The sequence below is a fragment of the Podarcis pityusensis genome (assembly GCF_964106645.2).
Source record: "Podarcis pityusensis genome assembly, chromosome: 18".
Taxonomy (NCBI): domain Eukaryota; kingdom Metazoa; phylum Chordata; class Lepidosauria; order Squamata; family Lacertidae; genus Podarcis; species Podarcis pityusensis.
In genome coordinates this window covers 8,028,916-8,050,092 of record NC_138043.1, presented here as the reverse complement: position 1 = coordinate 8,050,092, position 21,177 = coordinate 8,028,916, and positions in this window count along the sequence as shown.

Here is a 21,177-nt window from a genome sequence, read left to right as displayed (position 1 = left end):
TTTTAAAATGAGGCTGCATTTTAAATTGCATTTTAACCTGTATTTTAAATTGTTGTTTTTTTCTTATGTTTTTACTGAAATTTTATTGGTGTTAGCTGCCCTGAGCCCAGCTCTGGCCGGGGAGGGTGGGGTATAAATAAAATTTATTATTATTATTATTATTATTATTATTATTATAGGCATCCAAGCTGGGAGCCATCTCTGCCTCCTTTGGTTTTTCAAATTAAAATTTTGCAGAGATATATCCAACATAAATCATAAAAACAAGATTCCAAGGAATCTCCTAGACTTCCATTTGTGGGTCCTATTATTAATCATTTCCTTTTGTGGGTGCTATTATGAATCATTTCCACCTGCATCTTTTATGATGGCGCAAATGTTTTACATCTCCAGCGTGTCCAGAATTCACCCTACAAGTGCTATTCCAATCCTACTAATGATTTAAACTGTTTACAATGGCCTTTAAGATAAGTTATAAATTTTCCCCATTCCTTGTTAAAATTTTGGTCTTCCTGATTTCTGATTCTTCTGGTCATTTTAGCCATTTCAGCATAGTCCATCAACTTCATCTGCCATTCTCTGGTAGGGACTTTATATTCTTTCCATCTCTGGGCCAATAAAATCCATGCAGCCCTGGTCACATATATAGTCTTTTCTGCTCCCTTCTCTATCTGCTATACAGTGGTTCCACTCCTTTCTCCTGGGCTGTGTCCAGAAAGTGGGGGGGGGGGATGAGTGTTCAGACCCCTGGGCTCTCACTTGTGGGGTGCCTCATGGTTCCATCCTCTCCCCCATGCTTTTCAACATCTATATGCAGTCGCTGGGAGAGATCAGGGGTTTGGGCTGGGTGTCCATCAATATGCAGATGATACCCAGCTCTATCTCTTTTTCAAATCAGGACCAGTGAAGGTCCTGTGTGAGTGCCTGGAGGCGGTTGGAGGATAGATGGCAGCTAATGGATTGAGGTTGAATCCTGACAAGACAGAAATACTGTTCTTGGGGGACAGGGGGCGGGCAGGTGGGGGGGACTCCCTAGTCCTGAATGGGGTCACTGTGCCCCTGAAGGACCAGGTGCGCAGCCTGGGAGTCATTTTGGACTCACAACTGCCCATGGAGGCGCAGGTCAGTTCTGTGTCCAGGGCAGCTCCATTAGTATGCAGGCTGAGACCCTCCCTGCCCACAGACTGTCTCACCAGAAGAGTACATGCTCTGGTTATCTCCTGCTTGGACTACTGCAATGCGCTCTATGTGGGGCTACCTTTGAAGGTGAGCCGGAAACTACAACTAATCCAGAATGCGGCAGCTAGACTGGTGACTGGGGGCGGCTGCCAAGACCACATAACACCGGTCTTGAAAAACCTGCATTGGCTCCCAGGACGTTTCCAAGCCCAATTCAAAGTGTTGGTGTTGACCTTTAAAGCCCTAAATGGCCTTGGTCCAGTATACCTGAAGGAGTGTCTCCACCCCCACCGTTCTGCCCGGACACTGAGGTCCAGCGCCGAGGGCCTTCTGGCGGTTCCCTCATTGCGAGAAGCAAAGCTACAGGGAACCAGGCAGAAGGCCTGTGGAATGCCTTCCCACCAGTTTTCAAAGAGATAAACAACTACCTAACACTTAGAAGACATCTGAAGGAAGCCCTGTTCTGGGAAGTTTTTAATAGGTGACATTTTTATGTATTTTTAATCTTTGTTGGAAGCTGCCCAGAGTGGCTGGGGAAACCCAGCCAGATGAGCAGGGTACAAATAATAAATTGTTATGATGATGATGATGATGATGATGATGATGATGACCTTCCACAAGCCATGCGTAATTTTCCTTGCTTTTTCTCAGGAATTAAAAAAAGAATGATAGATTTGGAAGGGACCCACAAAGGCCCTCAAGCCAACCCCCTGCAATGCGAGGTTCTCGACTAAATAATCCCCAACTGGTGGCTATCCAACCTACCAACGAAATGTAACCTTTCCTCACTTCCACCCACTTGATCACTTTGCCTGCCCTTTTCCAAACCTCCACAGCTTCCACAGTCACGTTTTCGGAATTGATTTGCCCAGTTGTTTGAGTGCGACCGCACCATAGATTTGCAGCTTCAGAGGGTCTTTGGTTCTTGGAAGGAGCAGCAGCAGATGAGATACTTAAACCAAGTCACTCTCACACAAATGGAAGCGAAAGCTTTAGCCCTAAATCAAACAGAGCAGGGAAGAAGGAAAAGACAACTAAAATTAGTTAAAAGGGAAAGGAAATATAACCACAAAGCGTTGCGTACAGGGCTCTGAGAAAGCCAATAATTCCACAAGGGTGAGCCATTCAAAGTTTCCATGGGAATCAGACAAATCATTCTGCGCGCTGGAAGCAGCAAGCGCCCATATTTCATTGGCTGCAGAATACTCACCTTGAGATTTACGACGCGCCGTCAATTTCACCAGTAAAAGTGTCTCCTGCCATTTTTTCCCAGGCCTTTCCTGTTAAAAAGTCTTAGCGCAGCATTTCCAACATCTGGCAAACGTAGCAATGCAGCGGCAAAAGCCACTTGGCTTGGTGTGAAATTAAGCAAAGGGATACTGCAAGGCTGGTGCATTTCTTATAATAATAATAATAATTTATTATTTATACCCCGCCCATCTGGCTGAGTTTCCCCAGCCACTCTGGGCAGCTCCCAATCAAGTGTTAAAAACAATACAGCATTAAATATTAAAAACTTCCCTAAACAGGGCTGCCTTCAGATGTCATTTAAAAAGAAGATAACTGCTTATTTCCTTCACAATCTGAAGGGAGGGCGTTCCACGGGGCGGGCGCCACTACCAAGAAGGCCCTCTGTCCGGTTCCCTGTAGCCTCACTTCTCGCAGTGAGGGAACCGCCAGAAGGTCCTCGGTGCTGGACCTCAGTGTCCGGGCTGAACGATGGGGGTGGAGACGCTCCTTCAGGTATACAGGACCGAGGCCATTTAGGGCTTTCAAGGTCAGCACCAACACTTTGAATTGTGCTTAGAAACGTCCTGGGAGCCAATGCAGATCTCTCAGGACCGGTGTTATGTGGTCTCAGCGGCCACTCCCAGTCACCAGTCTAGCTGCCGCATTCTGGATTAATTGCAGTTTCTGGGTCACCTTCAAAGGTAGCCCCACACAGAGCACATTGCAGTAGTCCAAGCGGGAGATAACTAGAGCATGCATTCTTGTTTGTTGCTTTCATTTCATTTATGAATCTCGTCTCATGAAACATGGAATCGTCAAGCCACACAATTGTAGAGTTGGAAGGGACCCTGCGGGTCATCTAGTCCAACCCCCTGCAATGCATCCCTGACAGATGGCCGTCCAACTTCTGCTGTAAAAACCTCCAAGGAAGGAGAGTCCACCATCTCCCGAGGGAGACCATTCCACTGTACAACAGCTCTTGCTGTAAGAAAGTTCTTCCTGATACTGAGTCGGAATCTCCTTTCTCATAACTTGAAGCCATGGGTTCGAGTCCTACCCTCCAGAGCAGGAGAAAACAAGCTTGATCCCTCTTCCATGTGACAGCTCTTCAGATATTTGAAGATGCCTATTACAGTGGTACCTCGGGTTACAGACGCTTCAGGTTACAGACGCTTCAGGTTACAGACTCCTCTAACCCAGAAATATTACCTTAGGTTAAGAACTTTGCTTCAGGATGAGAACAGAAATTGTGCAGCGGTGGCACAGGAGTGTCACGGTCCAGTCTATGGGAGATCGAAGTCCCAGCTGAGGATGTCAGGGGCAAGGTGGTGGGGTGGGAGCAGGAACGGGAGTCCAGAAGTCAAGAAGCCAAGAGTCCGAGGGTCAGAGAGCCAGGAGTCACGAAGTCGGGGGTCCGAGGATCAAGAAGCCAGGAGTTATGAAGTCAGGGGTCCGAGGATCAAGATGCAAGGAGTTACAAAGTCAGGGGTCCGAGGATCAAGAAGCAAAAAGCCAAATGCAGCAAGGCAGGAAATGTGTTGCTGTGGCAAAGAGCCGAAGGGAAATGCTGACCTTATATCCCTTCCTGGCTCTTGCCACCAGATGTTGTGAGTTACCAATTGGCCTCACCTGTGCGGCCGCACCTTGCCTCTCCAGAACAATACATTTATGAGAAAACAGATGTACATACAAGTAAACAAACATACAATCAAACAAACAAGAGAAAAATCAAACAAACCACAAATAAGATACAAGAAGATTAATATAATTATCATCATATATACTCCTGATACTGAACACAATTATAAAACTTATAGAGAAGAAATTTAAAACTGACTTCCAGTTAAACTCACTGTACTTTATCTATCCATACAGTTACATATTTCTTATATAATTTCTTTTTACCTCCCTATGAACTTATATTTATACAATACAGGGATCAGTCTAATTCTGCCAAGATGTTTCCTTTTATTCCATAGTTTTCTAAATATTCTTTAAAGATTCCCCAATCCTTATAGACTTTTTGTTTTGATTCGCTTCTTACTCTTCCCATCAGGAAGTTATTCACATAGTCACTGCTTCCTACAAGATCTCCTGGGAGATATAGCAACTTGCCAAGATTACTGAAAGTTGTTGGGAGAAACCTATTGCCCTCATGGAGCTACATAGCAAACTACTGTTTCTCCAGATCTTGGCTGTTTAAAGCGACACAATCCTGCTTTTAACGGATGGTGCATACAACCTTGTTATCTCTCTCTCTCTTTTGCAAATAACGCCTTGTAACGTCTCTTAAAGAACCTTTTAATGAGGGTGAAAGAGGAGAGCACAAAATATGGTTTGAAGCTCAACATCAAAAAAACGAAGATCGTGGCCACTGGTCCCATCACCTCCTGGCAAATAGAAGAGGAAGAAATGGAGGCAGTGAGAGATTTTGCTTTCTTGGGCTGCATGACCACTGCAGATGGTGACAGCAGCCACGAAATTAAAAGATGCCTGCTTCTTGGGAGAAAAGTGATGACAAACCTAGACAGCATCTTAAAAAGCAGAGATATCACCTTGCCAACAAAGGTCCGTATAGTTAAAGCTATGGTTTTCCCAGTAGTGATGTATGGAAGTGAGAGCTGGACCATCAAGAAGGCTGATCGCCGAAGAATGGATGCTTTTGAATTCTGGTGCTGGAGGAGACTCTTGAGAGTCCCATGGACTGCAAGAAGATCAAGCCGATCCATTCTGAAGGAAATCAGCCCTGAGTGCTCACTGGAAGGACAGATCCTGAAGCTGAGGCTCCAAGACTTTGGCCACCTCATGAGAAGAGAAGACTCCCTGGAAAAGACCCTGATGTTGGGAAAGATGGAGGGCACAAGGAGAAGGGGACGACAGAGGACGAGATGGTGGGACAGTGTTCTTGAAGCTACCAATATGAGTTTGACCAAACTGCGGGAGGCAGTAGAAGACAGGAGTGCCTGGCGTGCTCTGGTCCAGGGTGTCACAAATAAACAACTAAACAACAACAACGTCTCAATTAGCAACACAATACCTCTACAGTTGAGAAGGGGGAAATCGTGAGTTGAGCACTGCAACCATCCTTTAATTCTTCAAACTTCCACAGAGGACTGTTTTGGGGGTTTTGGTATTTTTTTAAAAAAATGAAATTATAGCAACAACCAATTGAAGCACAAACCTGCCAAGATCTATGTTAGAGAATGTCGGCATTTGTGGGCGGAGGGTGGAAGAGATGGGGGGGGCAGCAACTGTCAAGAGTTCAGGCATCCTCCAGGGAAGGGAAAAGTTTGCCGCGAGATCCCCGTCTTCCGTGGGAACGGATTCCCCTTGAAGTAACAGCCTTTTGACGGATTCCTTCCTGTTATGTACTGAGCTGAATAGGAACCAAATTGCAGCAGTCTGATTGGTCCTAGAACAATAGGATTCAGAATACAGCAGTCTGATTGGTCCTAGAACAATAGGATTCAGAATGCTGCAGTCTGATTGGTCCTAGAACAATAGGATCCAGAATGCAGCAGTCTGATTGGTCCTAGAACAATAGGATCCAGAATGCAGCAGTCTGATTGGTCCGCAGGAGCCACCCAATCCAACTCCAGGTGGAAGTGAATCCGCAACCTGATTGGCCTACAGGAGAATCCCGGAACTAGCCAATCACGTGGGGCCCATTGTGTAAATAATGTTTATAAAGCAGACATTTTGGGGGAACTTCCATTCCTCACTATTATGAGCTGAATAAAGAGCATGAAATCCACACTCGACTCTGAGTATATTTCACTACCTAATCTGGACAATCCATTAAATAACCCGGTTAATTTGTACCATTTAAATCCCATCAGGGCAGCGTGTAATGCTATAAAACTCTAAACATAATCCTGGCTGCATGAATGGGGTTTAGCTCTCACAACAAAGGCGCACAGGGATGAAGGAGGCAGTGGCTTCTCCCCCCGACACGAGTTAGGCTCCATATCAACCTTTGGAGCCGTCAAATGTTGTTTTTCCGACACTTGCATAGAACATTCCGAAATCCGCTTGTGAGAATAATGCCCACAAGCGATAGCTGCATTCTCATGGTATTCTGCATTGCTTCGCACCAAAGCACCCCATTTGAGGCAGTGTGGTGCAGTGGTTAGAGTGCTGGACTAGGACCCAGGAGACTAGGGTTCAAATTCTGCCCCCTCGACTGTGAAGCTAGGTGACTCTTCGGGGGCCATTTGCTGCCTCTCAGCCCACTGGCGTATGAAGGGGGGGCCGGGAGCACACCACCCCGGGCACCATTTGGGGAAAGGATGCCATCGGGCCGGACACGCGACACGCCCCCACAGGTGACACATCATGCCCCCGGGATACGCGCCAGCTATACCCACGCCTGTTTTCCATTCCGGGGGCTCCACCACTGTCTCAACCTAACCTGCCTCACAAGGTACCGTATTTTTTGCTCTATAAGACTCACTTTTTCCCTCCTAAAAAGTAAGGGGAAATGTGTCTGTGCCTTATGGAGCGAATGCAGACTGCGCAGCTATCCCAGAAGCCAGAACAGCAAGAGGGATTGCTGCTTTCACTGCGCAGCGATCCCTCTTGCTGTTCTGGCTTCTGAGATTCAGAATATTTTTTTCTTGTTTTCCTCCTCCAAAAACTAGGTGCGTCTTGTGGTCTGGTGCGTCTTATAGAGCGAAAAATACGCTACTTGCTCCTAGGAGCTGACTTCCTTTCTTCCTTCCTTCCTTCTTCTGGCTTTTTTATATCACCTCTCAATTTTTCGCATTGACTTTGTCCATTTTGTATATTGTTCTGCTTCTGCATTTGGCCGTAAAGTGTCTGCAAACAAATAAATCCTTCTATATATGCAATTGTTATTGTCTATCTATATATCATTTGCAACTAGTATTGGTTACATTCATCACATTATACATTTTACTTCTTATTGTTAAAATGCCAAACATTTAGGGTGTTGGAACAGCGCTGGAGGGGGCGGTCAGCCCTCTGTTACGGAAATTACCGGGGGGGGCACATCTTTAAAGTTAAATATTACAAATATTATGCCTGAATGTATCCTTTCAACTTGACAGCTCAGGGGAGTTACCTAGCTTTAAAAATAATATAAAATCATCTCCTTTGCCAGTTTCCTCCATTCCAAAGCTATTTTCCCCTTGAAAAGGGACTCCAGGAAGTTCCCAAAGGTGACAATTGCTGGGCTCATTGTTAGCCAAAAGAAGCCAAATCTCATCACCTGACTCGCCTCAGGCCCCAGACATGCAAAGGAACTTATATTGTACTTTTGGGTGGTGGGTACTTAAGACATATTTGTCTATGCTAATCTTATACCTGAGTCTTGCCCTGCCATGTCTGCTTATGCTAATCTTGTACCAAGGACTTGTCTGGACATGTTTGCCAAGGTTAACCCCTCCCCTTTCGTGACATGTCAGTGATGTAGCAATGATGCTGTACGAACTGTATTCTGGGATATGGTGGGAAAGTTTTGAAAGTCTTTGTCACCCCATCCTCGGGGTTCAAATTTGCTCTTTGAATCTATTGCGCAATCAACTTTGGTCTACAGCTATTTGCTCCAGTTGGCTGGACTCCTTCCTTTATTCTGCAGGGACCCGTGGGCTCTGCCCGACCAGCTGGGTGACTGAGCAGCCTCACACCTAGATTTTTCCGTAACACCTCGCAGACCACCCCCTCTGCCGCAGCTACCTAGTCCTCTGCCCTCAAAGTTCTGTTTCACTTTGTCTGGTTTTAAGGCCACCTCTGATCAGGCCATAAGGCTCCCCGTTTATTTAATCACACACTCAGGAAGTCAACAGAGAGCATTTTCCTCTCTCTTTTTAAAATAAATGACTCGTGGGGGTGTTCAGGGATGGTTTTAGTGTGTGGCGGGTCTTCCCTTGAAACGATTCATTTAAATGTAGAACCGCATTAGCCATTATTGCTCCTCTCTGCAGACTCGGCCGGCGTGCTTGAGATCTAAACCTCGACGCGCTATTAATCTTCCGAGCATTTGGCGCGCTTCCTCTGGTGTCCGCGACCTTCAAAGAGAAGTCTTCTCCGCGGCTGCTGGCAGAGGCTCCCGATGCGAAGCCTGTTGCAAAATGTTCGTAGCAGCAGCTGGCTGGGACGCATTAATGAACTGGGGAGAAAGAGAATAAAGATCTTCTTTGCCACATGCTAACAGAGGAAGGCCCTGTCGGATTAATAACGGGCCGCGAATAAGGAAGAGGTGTGGGAAGGACTCTGAGCCGGGATTAAAGGAGGTCAGGTTCAAGGGAAGGAGATGGTCTGCATCGCCTATGGTCTCATGTTGAGGAGTTTGGTAGCTGCTGGATGTTTGTATGTGGCTGCCCCTTGTGGCGAGCCGCAAGAATCGCCGAAATTCAGACTCTGGAGAAAAAGACCCAAATGGATTTCACCAATGGAAGCACAGGCACAAAAAAAGTTAAATATGGAAAATAAGCGGTTGAGATATTCAGATCTACTGCTAGAAGACGGTGAGGGGTTTAAATTAAAACCATTTGAACAAATTAAGGACAAAGTGAATTGGCTTCAATACTATCAAATTAATGAATTATTTAAGATCGATAAGAAAAAAGGTTTTGCAACCGAAAAAACCAAATTGGAAACGGAGTTGTTAGATACTAATGTTAAGAACATGTCTAAAATGTATAGTTTGTTATTGGAGGGGCACACAAAAGATGAGCAAGTAAAATCGGTTATGATTGATTGGGCACAAGATGTGGGACATAACATAATGATGGAAGATTGGGAGAGACTTTGGAAGAAAGGGGTTACGTTTTCTGCATGTACGATGTTAAAGGAAAATATTATGAAAATGATGTATAGATGGTACTTGACCCCTGTCAAACTGGCTAAGATTTACCATAACTGTGATAATATGTGTTGAAAATGTAAAGAAAAGGAAGGTACCTTCTATCATATGTGGTGGACTTGTCCCAAGGTAAAAGACTTCTGGGGAAAAAATTATAATGAATATTTAAAAATGATTAAATATACATTTATGAAAAAACCAGAGGCCTTTCTCCTTGGAATAACAGGTTCTGAATTGCCCCCCAAAAATGTAAAAATATTTTTGTATGCCACAACTGCTGCACGGATTTTAATAGCCAAAAAATGGAAAACACAAGAATTACCAATGGTAGAAGAATGGCAGATGAAGATGATGGAATTTATGGAGCTGGCTGATCTCACCGGGAGAATCTGAGACCAGAAAGAAGAGGAATATCAAGAAGACTGGAAGAAATTTAAAGACTATTTGAATAAATATTGTAATATTAAAGATTTGTAATTATTTGAAAGAATTAATTAGGCCTAGGATTAAATTAGGATTAAATAAGTAAATAAGAAACAGTAGGATAAGAAAAGTTAGGAAATTTGATTATAATCGGAATATTGTTATATGGAATAATGATATTGGGAACTGCTACATTTTATTACAAGGAAATTCAGTTGGAAGAGATTGGAGGAAGTCAAGTAATATGTTTATGAAGTTGGAGTTTAACCAATTAATTATGTCTTATTGTATTTTTGTATGTGGTGGTATATGTGAGGTTCGTAATATTTTATTTTCTCTATTTTCTTTTTTATTTTCTTTTATTATTGTTTTTTTTTCTCTTTTTTGTCATGTTAAAGTTATGTGTAGTGGTTCTAGGGGTTGCTCGTGTGTAAGGCGGTGCAAACACCTGGCTGGGTTGCCTGAGTGAACCTTTCCTGTCCGGACAGCCACTCACCTGTGGCTGTCTCAATCGCTGGCAGAATCTGTCAGTGGGCGTTTCTTAAACTTCTTCCAGCAAAGAAGCTCTTTGACGCCTAGTCTCCTCCTACTCTCTCTGCGCGAAAGCCTTCTGTGCAAGGAGGGCGTAGGCAGCGGAGGAGCTCTACTCTCCCCGCTGGTCCCCAGCAAGGAGTCATGGGACCGCCTCGCCGCTTCCCCCATCTGCCCCCCTTCTCCACTGGTGCTACGCTGATTCTCTTCCCCAGAAGATGGGCTGCCTCTCCCAATCCCGGGACGCTCTCTGGAATCCCTCTGGATTTTGCTCTCTCCCTCCGGCACTGATGGCAGTTCCCTGACATTATGTTTCTGTATGAAATTTAATAAATATCATTGGGGGGGGGATTCAGACTCTGGGCTGGCTTGGCAGTTGGGAATACGGTGGTGCCTCGCAAGACGAAATTAATCCGTTCCGCGAGTCTCTTCGTCTTGCGGTTTTTTCATCTTGCGAAGCACGGCTATTAGCGGCTTAGCGGCTATTAACGGCTTAGCGGCTTTAAGAAAAAGGAAACAAACTCGCAAGAACTCGCAAGACGTTTCGTCTTGCGAAGCAAGCCCATAGGGAAATTCGTCTTGCGGAACGACTCAAAAAACGCTAAACCCTTTCGTCTAGCGAGTTTTTCATCTTGCGAGGCATTCGTCTTGCGGGGCACCACTGTATCTGTATCAGGTGAGTCAGGAGAAGGTCAGCAATAAGTCACACAGCGTCCATGAGGTTAACTCTTCATTCAAGGAGGTACAGTTGGCTGAGGAGGCCAGGCCTAGTGAGCGCAGCAACTCATGAGCGCAGTAGCTCTTGCCCCTATGAGGCAGTTGCAAGGACTGAAGATCCCCGCCTTCCCATAGCTGTCCAACTCTCCCAGTCCCCGGGTCCTTCCCAAGCAATCAGAGACTCCATCATTGTGCCTGCCTTTGCTCTACCCTCTTCATACCACTTCTGGTTCTGGGAGACCACGAGGAGGGGAGCTCTGCTTCTCTCTGCCTCAGCCTCTTCCTGCTCACTAAACCCTGTTGCCTCTTCAGCTTCGGACACCACCTCCTCTCAGTCTTCTCCCTCATCTCCCTCTACCCACTGATCATTGTCCCACCGCAACACCCCAGGCTCTAAGCCTTCTTCACTTGGGGGTTCTCCTGGGAGGCATCAGCTGGAGAACCCCCAAGTGAAGAAGGTAGCTGCGACAGAGAGGGGTAGTTCTTCTTCTTCTTTGGCGATCCCTCGTAGCCGAGTAAGATTGTCTTCCATGAACATGGTCTTAACAGTGAGTCTGTAAGTGACTGTGGAGACCAATTCTGGATCCACACGTCCTTCCACAGTGAGGACATAGGTTTCCGGATGGGAGTTGATCACAGTGTGGATTTGCTAAGCGTGCCTTCCTCTTAGCACGTTTCTCCCTTGTGTCCTGAGTTCGAGTGTCTTCAAAGTCCATGACACCTTTGGTAAAGGCTGTTCTCCAATTGGAGCGCTTGCAGGCCAGTGTTCCCCAGTTGTCGGTGTTCATGCTATATTTTTTAAAGATTTGCCTTGAGAGAGTCTTTAAACCTCTTTTGTTGACCACCAGCATTACGCTTCCCATTTTTAAGTTCGGAATAGAGGAGTTGCTTTGGAAGATGATCATCAGGCATCCGCACAACATGGCCAGTCCAACAAAATTGATGTTGAGGAATCATCGCTTTGACACTGGTGATCTTTGCTTCTTCCAGTACACTGGCATTAGTTCACCTGTCTTCCCAAGTGATGTGTAAAGTTTTTCGGTATTCAACCGGTCCATGACATAATAATAATAATAATAATAATAATAATAATAATAATAATATATTTATACCCTGCCCATCTGGCTGCGTTTCCCCAGCCACTCTGGGCAGTTCCCAATCGAGTGTTAAAAACAAGACAGCATTAAATATTAAAAATATTTTTTAAAAACTTCCCTAAACAGGGCTGTCTTCAGATGTCTTTTAAAAATAGGATAGTTGTTTATTTCCTTGACATCTGATGGGAGGGATTTCCACAGGGCGGGTGCCACTACCGAGAAGGCCCTCTGCCTGGTTCCCTGTAACTTGGCTTCTCGCAGTGAGGGAACCGCCAGAAGGCCCTCGCTACTGGACCTCAGCATATGGGCAGGACGATGGAGGTGGAGACGCTCCTTCAGGGATACAGGACTGAGGCCGTTTAGGGCTTTCAAGGTCAGCACCAACACTTTGAATTGTGCTCAGAAACGTACTGGGAGCCAATGCAGATCTCTCAGGACCCGTGTTATATGGTCTCGGTGGCCACTGCCAGTCACCAGTCTAGCTGCCGCATTCTGGATTAGTTGTAGTTTCCGGGTCACCTTTAAAGCTAGTCCCACGTAGAGACATGTACCTTATCTACAAGAAGTTGGCCAACACCTCCCCCCCAATTTTCTCCCTCTGACCACTCATCCTCACTGCTCCCTGGGCTCTGAGCCTTCTTCCCCTGGGGATTCCCTTGTGGGTTCCCCAAATGGTTCCCACCACCACTCTTCAGCATCCAGCTGTCTCACGACATTCAAGAAGCTAGCCTTTTGATGTTGCCCTCTTGGCCAGGCTGCGGGCTTTGCAGATTCCCCATGTTCTTGACCGGCACTAGCACTTTCAGGATCCCAGCCGCTGATGGACCTTGCGGGCTGGAACTGTCCCAACCCAGCAGTGGTCAAGGGCTTAAGCCAGCTGAAGAAGGGAAGAGCGAGCTGCCCGAGACGAGGTGACCATAGCTGTCAACTTACAGATTTGAAAATAAGGGACCAGCAGCCTTGAAAATAAGGGATCAGCAGCCAAAATAAGGGATTTTCAGAACACAGGTATGTTCAACTTCTGAGCCCCTCTGAGCCAAAGGTAGAAAGCCCAGCCAGCAGCCAAACGAAGCCACAAGCGGTGGTTCCCATAGCGCAGCAACCCAGCAAAGGGGGTGCAGCAAGGAAAACCACCGTCACCTCTCCACTGGGAAGCGCTGAGCAAAGGCGAGTCCCCAGGCCATGCGGCTGATTTGACCAGCACAAGGCATGCAAGCTCCACCCCCCAGTCGTTCTTAGACTCCTTATTGGGTGAGCAACACAGCCAAGCAACGCAGTTGGAGCCCCCCTCCTCCCTGGCCGGCAGGGAGGGAGGGAGAGGAGCTGCTTCCTTTGAAACCCGGGAAATGTAAGGGACATCGTCAATCCGGGACAGCAGCAGGACACGGCGCTGAGATAAGGGACTTTCCCGCCAAATAAGGGACAATTGACAGCTATGGAGGTGACGCACTCCCCTTGGCTCGCTTTGTCTCCTTCCATCCCAGTTCCTCTGTCACAAATCTCCATCCCATAGCATGGCAGGATTCAAACAAAACCCATCTTTGCTTCACTGTCTCTTCCCTTCCTTTGCAGAGAGAGTGCAGGTTTCTGTGTATGCACTATAACAGGCACAGCTGTTCTCATCCGTGACCTCATATGCCACCGGAGTGTTCACAAGTTATCCAGAAGAGCTTCAAAAGCCGTTACTAAGCAACAGCCTCCCTGTAGACGGCAGACTTCCCCCTGCATTTTTCTCGTTCAAGAAGTGGGGGAAAGAGGGAAGAGGAGGGGAGGGGGAAGTGGGGTGGTGGTGGTCCTAGCTCAGTGGGAAAAGGATTGTTTAGCCTAGAGGATACTGCGAAAGCATGTGATAGTCATCTTCAAATATCTAAAGGGTCATCACACGGACGATGCAGCAAGCTTGCTTTTCTCCTGCTCTGGAGGGTAGGACTCAAACCAAAGGCCTCAAGTCACAAGAAAGGTGTTATGTTGTTGTTGTTGTTGTTGTTGTTTACTCGTTTAGTTGTGTCCGACTCTTCGTGACCCCCTGGACCAGAGCACGCCAGGCCCTCCTGTCTTCCACTGCCTCCCGCAGTTTGGTCAAACTCATGCTGGTCTCTTCGAGAACACTGTCCCACCATCTCGTCCTCTGTCGTCCCCTTCTCCTTGTGCCCTCCATCTTTCTCAGCATCAGGGTCTTTTCCAGGGAGTCTTCTCTTCTCATGAGGTGGCCAAAGTCTTGGAGCCTCAGCTTCAGGATCTGTCCTTCCAGTGAGCACTCAGGGCTGATTTCCTTAAGAATGGAGAGGTGTTATGTACTGAGTTGAATAGGATCCAAAATGCAGCAGTCTGATTGGTCTAGAACAATAGGATCCAGAATGCAGCAGCCTGATTGGTCCTCAGGAGCCACCCAATCCAGCTCCAGGTGGAAGTGAATCCGCAACCTGATTGGCCTACAGGAGAATCTGGAATTAGCCAATCATGTGGGGCCCATTGTGTAAATAATGTTTATAAAGCAGACATTCTGGGGAAACTTCCATTCCTCCTCACTACTATGAGCTGCATAAAGAGCATGAAATCCACACTCGACTCCGAGTATATTTCAAAAGGAGATTCCAACTCAACGTCAGGAAGAACTTTCAGAGAGTAAGAGCTGTTTGACAGTGCAACGGACTCCCTCAGGAGGTGGTGGACTTCATTGGAAGTTTTTAAGCAGAGGTTGGATGGCTACCTGCCATATATGATCAAGCTGAAATTCCTGCATTGGAGGAGGTTGGACTAGATGACCCTCAGGGTCCCTTCCAACTCTACAATTCTGTGATTTAGGCAGAAGGTCCCACCATCTCCAGGCTGGTGGTACTGAAGTAGGTGGACCAGTTGCTTGGTGTAAGGTAGCTTTCCTGTTTAAAGCAGCCCTTTCTTCGGAAACATGAGGACTAGAATCTTTGTTGGGGAAGAACCATAGCTTTGTGGTAGAGTCTTCTTTCCATGCAGGTGGTCCCGGGTTCAGTTCCCAACATCTCCGGTCGGGGCTGAGAAGGCCCCTGCCTGAAAGGCTGGAGAACAGCTGACAGTCTGTGTCAACAATACTCAATATAAGGTGATGCCCTTGGTTTACTGGCAGGGGGTGGGGTTAGCTCAGCAGGTGTATTTGATCTGTTGCCCCCACTTCTAATTAGCCCTCCTGATATTCAAAAGGAATATTGTAATTATTTGTAGACTATTTTTTTTAAAAAGCAAGCAATTAGCATGCAGCCTAGGACCCTCGTACCTATGGGACCGCCTCTCCTGGTATGCCCCGCCAAGGACCTTAAGGTCCACAAATGACGACATTTTGGAGGTCCCAAGTCTCAAGGTGGTTAGATTGGTCTCCACTAGGAACAGGGCCTTTTCAGTACTGGCCCCGACTTGGTGGAACGCTTTGTCACAAGAGACCAGGGCCCTGCGGGACTTGACATCTTTCCGCCTGGCCTTTGGTTTGGACTCAGTCTGACCCTTCTGTTTCCCTCCCCTTATGGTTTTGATCTATAGGCTACTATTAAAATGAGGCTGCATTTTAAATTGTACTTTAACCCGTATTTTAAATTGGGTTTTTTTCTTCTCTCTCCCCCCCCCCCCCATTATGTTTTTATTGTAATTTTACTGGTGTTAGCCGCCCTGAGCCCGGCTCTGGCCAGGGAAGGCGGGGCATAAATAAAAATTTTTTATTATTATTATTCTTGTCATAATGATCTTGGGAACGGTTGCCAACTTACTATTAGAATACCCCCTGCCATGTTCCTGTTACCGTATTTTTCACTCTATAAGACGCACCTGAACATAAGACACACCTAGTTTTTAGAGAAGGAAAACAAGAAACAAGAAAGCAACGCAAAGCTTCCGGAGTGAAGAGGGAAGAGCACTCCCTCTTGCTATTCTGGCTTCAGTGATAGCACGCACAGCCTGCATTTGCTCCATAAGACACACACACATTTCCCCTTACTTTTTAGGAGGGGAAAAGAGCGTCTTATAGAGCGAAAAATATGGTAATTTATGAGCAGCTTAATCTTCACACAGAAGCTTTTTTTTTTTTTCAAAATGGTGCTTTTAAAAAAGATTATATTGGAAATGGTTGCCAACGTGAGGTGTCTGGGGTGTTAGGGGAGGAGTAGGACCTATGGTGGGGGCCACATCCTGCTCCTTCTGGGGTTGTCTGTCCACCTTTGGTCCCCCACCCTGCATTCAGCTCCCACCTGTGGCTCCTGGAAGCTGTCAGCAGGCGACATCGGCCACAATCCTGGGAAACAGCTTCGACTATCCGGCTAAACCAGGTGAGGGGAGCCGATGGGTCTCAAACCCTCAGTGAGTTAGGGGCTTCCCCTGTAGACAGGCTCTAGTGGATGGAGGCAGTTTCTGCCCATGTGGGAGAGGCAAGCAAGGGGCAGGTGAGGCTCATCCACTTGGGAAGTGTTGCAGGAATTTATGTATAGGTTGGGGGGGTTGCCCCTCCAGCAGATATCATGCACTACCAAAACCAGCACCATCACTTTTGTGACTTTTGTGATTTGTCCCCACAAAACAATCCATCACAGTTTCTTCCTATCTATTCAAAGGGCCTTTGCTGCACGATACCAAATGTAAGAATTCACTGATCAATGTCTCTATGTACTGGCTCACTGGGAAAACTTCAGAAATTCATATAGACAGGTGAGCTCAGCTACTCAGCAGCCCCTCTGCCTGAGTGATAATCCCTGGCATCCTGATACCTGAGTGCCAGACAGGTAGCCATTCCAGAAATAACAAACCCAGATGAAGACAAAAGGGTGTGATTCACTTGGCTGGGAAACATGGAAATGTAAAGGTTCTCTTTTGTTACACTTGATGGGTGTTTGGTGGAGGGCAAGGGGAACCACGGGGCAGGGTCCAGGATGCTCAGATTCCTGCCACCAGACCTCACCTTTTCATGATGTAACCGTGATGTACGAGTGATGTAGTTTGGGGGGGGTGTAACATGGGGATTTTTTGTTGTTGTTTAGTCGTTTAGTCGTGTCCGACTCTTCGTGACCCCCTGGACCAGAGCACGCCAGGCACTTCTGTCTTCCACTGCCTCCCGCAGTTTACTCAAACTCATGCTGGTTGCTTCGAGAACACTATCCAACCATCTCGTCCTCTGTCGTCCCCTTCTCCTTGTGCCCTCCATCTTTCCCAGCATCAGGGTCTTTTCCAGAGAGTCTTCTCTTTTCATGAGGTGGCCAAAGTCTTGGAGCCTCAGCTTCAGGATCTGTCCTTCCAGTGAGCACTCAGGGCTGATTTCCTTCAGAATGGAGAGGTTTGATCTTCTCGCAGTCCATGGGACTCTCAAGAGTCTCCTCCTCCAGCACCATAATTCAAAAGCATCAATTCTTCGGCGATAAAGGTTTGGGGGCTCTTTTGTTCGGGGCTTCCATCCTCTTCCACCTTGTGGCAGGTGGGAGTCCTGTTGCGACCTTCTTCCATAAAGACCAAGCCTACTGGCTGCTGTTTTGCTCTGGTATTCCTGGCTGGTGTCCTTGTTTATTTGTCCAAGGGAGCCCTCAGATTTCTCCATTAACAGAAGGGAGCCTATCTAGACTCTGATTCCAAACCTCCGCTGCCTTGCAGGATATTTTCGGGAGGAGAAAAGGCTCATGAGTGAACCCTACACAAATCTAGAACAGAGTCCATAAGGCAGTTGGCTGGCGCCTTGCACACCTTCTTCCAGCAACTCCTGCGGCCAAGCTGGTGCCAAGCGCCTTGCTCTGCTTTCCTTTGGACCACACCAACAAGGCCACAGTGGGGGGGCTTGCCCTCGGGGCAGCCCAGAACCTCCATGCACATGACCCAGGCTTGTGCCCTGGGGACAGTGGTGAACTTTGGACTCTCAGATTTCAGCAGCACACACACACCCCAAAAAAAATCCCCTCTTGCACTCTGTTCTGCAGCATTATTGTGGCACGCAAAGGCTGCCTCTTCCAGGGAGATAACTCTGCTGCTGCTAACATGGCAGTTTGACTTCACCCCCGGAAGCGCACTCCATTGTTTCTCGAGACAGATGGGTGCCAGCTGAACGACGGAAGTGATTGCCAACTTACCATTAAAATACACGTACCGTGCTCCAGTACAGCAGCTTGAATGTTGCACGTCAGGGCTTTTCATTGAGTGGATTTTTTATTTTTTTTTAATGAAGTCACCAGCTCATCTAAAAGCATAGGATCAGGGGGCAGCGAGCAAGTTGGCAACTCCATTCCCAGCAAAACCAACTGCTCTGCCAGAGGGTTACCCGTGTATATTTTGGAATCAGTGCCTTTCAATGTTGGAAGCACATCCCAGAGCCGAAGCTTGCCCCTCTTCTCTGTCGTTCCTGATTCTGATTCTGCTACGCGGGACCTAGGATTGCCAACTGACCGGGAGGGGAGAGCAGCTCTAACACCTAAAATCAGCACGTGATCAAGTTAGCGAAAATGTATAAAGTCAGTAATAAATGTTGGAAATGTAAAGAAAAAGAGGGAACATTTTATCACATGTGGTGGGAATGTAAAAAGGTGAACTGCTTCTGGGAGATGATATATAATGAGTTGAAAAAAATGTTGAAATATACATTTAAAAAGAAACCAGAAGCATTTTTATTGGGCATTGTGGGGAGAGACATAAATAGAAAGGAATGTAAGCTCTTTTTATATGCAATAACAGCAGCAAGAATATTATTGGCCCAAAAATGGAAGCAAGAAGAGTTACCGACGATTGAAGAATGGAGGATGAAGTTAATGGACTAAGCATAACTAGATAAACTAACAGGAAGGATTTGAAACCGGCGAGACCAGAAATTCACGCAAGACTGGAGAAAATTTACAGACTATTTGAAAAGTAATTGTGAAGAACAGACGACGTTTGTAGGGTTGCAAGAAGTTTTGTGAGGAGTATTATTAGAAGTATTGTAAAAATGGACAAGGGGGAGGATGATTTGTTAAGAGATGTAAAGGCAATATAAAGTTAAGAAATGCATAAGAAGTGGTTAAAACGGCGGATCATCAGAGGTGTTGATGGAAGTCTAAAAAGATTGTATAAGTGATAAGTTTTGTGGTACATTTTATAATTTATATGTTAAAATTAATAATAAAATTTTTTTAAAAAAAAATCAGCACGTGAAGGGGTTTCCCCATACACACAGGTTGGAAGTACATATTATCGTTTCTGTTAACAGCAGAGTGGCAGGGCACAGCTGGAAGTTGGCAACCCCCGGGCATGAAGATGCCATGAAGAGAGATAGCGCAGAGGCACAATCCTTTCTGGCTGCGGGTTCATTCTGTTCCATTCAGCTTGAACATCTGTGGGCAACACCTGACCAAATCTCAGAAGACGATACCTTCACCCCAGTATGGCTCCCCTTCATCACATACACAGCCCAACAAGACAACGACAAGAACCCACCAACAGCATATGAATCAATATGGCTAACCTGATTCAAAAACGCACACCCACCCCACTCACACACGAAAACAAAGACCACCACAGCCAACCACAAACGAACAACCGCACCCTAGGCCAACCCAAATTTCTCTCACCACCAAAGGAAGACAAGTGAATAGCAAAGAGAACCTGCACGAACGATGCTGACACAAAAACCCACACATACATTATGCAAAATAAAAATACAGTGGTACCTCAGGTTACATACGCTTCAGGTTACATATGCTTCAGGTTACAGACTCCGCTAACTCATAAATAGTGCTTCAGGTTAAGAACTTTGCTTCAGGATGAGAACAGAAATCATGCTCCGGTGGCGCGGCAGCAGCAGGAGGCCCCATTAGCTAAAGTGGTGCTTCAGGTTAAGAACAGTTTCAGGTTAAGTACGGACCTCCGGAACAAATTAAGGACTTAACCTGAGGTACCAGTATATTGCCTCCCGACCCCGACCCCACCCCCACCCACCCTGGCCCCCTCCACCTCTTCTCCCCTTTTTTCTTCCTAATGTAACCCTAATGTCTCAACAAATGAAACTGACCTATGGAAAATGTAACTTGAAAAAAGAGACATTGTGCATACCTTTGTAAACCAAGAAAACTTTTTTAAAAATATTTTTTTAAAAAGAAGTCAGTGTTTGCCACCTTGAGGTCTAGGGGCTTGGGGTTTTGTTTTGTTTTGCTTTCAACGCAACGGAAGCTCTGCGGAAGAATCCCATCACCAGCTTCTGCTAGAATAAGATGCCCTGCCAGAATGTGTGGGTGCCTCCATTTCTAATCACAGCCGGAGGACTTTCCAGATTTTCTCCCCCCCCCCCCCCGCACTCCATCCTCACCCCCTCCATCTGCAGAGAAGTCAGCTTTTTCTGGCAGCGCAGTCCCCTCAGCTGACACCACTCACGAAAGCCCCCGTTGCAGAGAATTTGGCCTTGCGGCACCCACGGTTGGCGGTAGATTCCACTTCCAAGGAAATTTCATTAACCTTTGAAACCCCCTTGCTAGAAATCAAAGCTGGTGGCAGGTTCCGTTTTGTGATTAACAGCAGCCCCCACCACGCCTGCCCCCCTCACACACACACACACAGTGCAGTGGGAGAGATTGTTCAGTCTGAAAGGTTTCCCACATTTTAAAAAAAAGCACAAACCCACGGAATAATTCTGGGGAGGTGTGGCTGATTCAAATCATTCTGTTTCTGGAGCAACAGGCTAGGGCCTGTTTCTGGGATGACACGACTTTCACATTCCACGTACGGATGATTCATTTCTCTACCCTCGTAGCAACTGGTAGGGCGCAAGAGAACGGTGCGTCTCTCAAGTGGCTGGGTGAGTCACCAGCCTCTTGTCCTCCCAGCACCCCGGATTCCCAAGGTGTGCTCCCACACTGCAGGTTGGGGAGCAACTGTGAGCATCAGATGGAAAAGAGTCCCAGTGAGAAACACGCATTCCAGCGTCCGCATGGCTACAGCTCACCGCTGTAGGTTTGGGCTCACTGAGGTTTGGGCTTAATTGGCTTTCAGCATGTGAGAAGCGGGCGCTGCTGCGGTCGTAAGATGGTTGCTGTATTCAGAACCAGTGAGGAATTTTCCCTGCATTGGCAGGTTTCGCCTTTCCCGTAGCAATTTTGTCACAACTTTGGTGAGCTGGACCATAAAGAAGGCTGATCGCCGAAGAATGGATGCTTTTGAATTCTGGTGCTGGAGGAGACTCTTGAGAGTCCCATGGACTGCAAGAAGATCAAA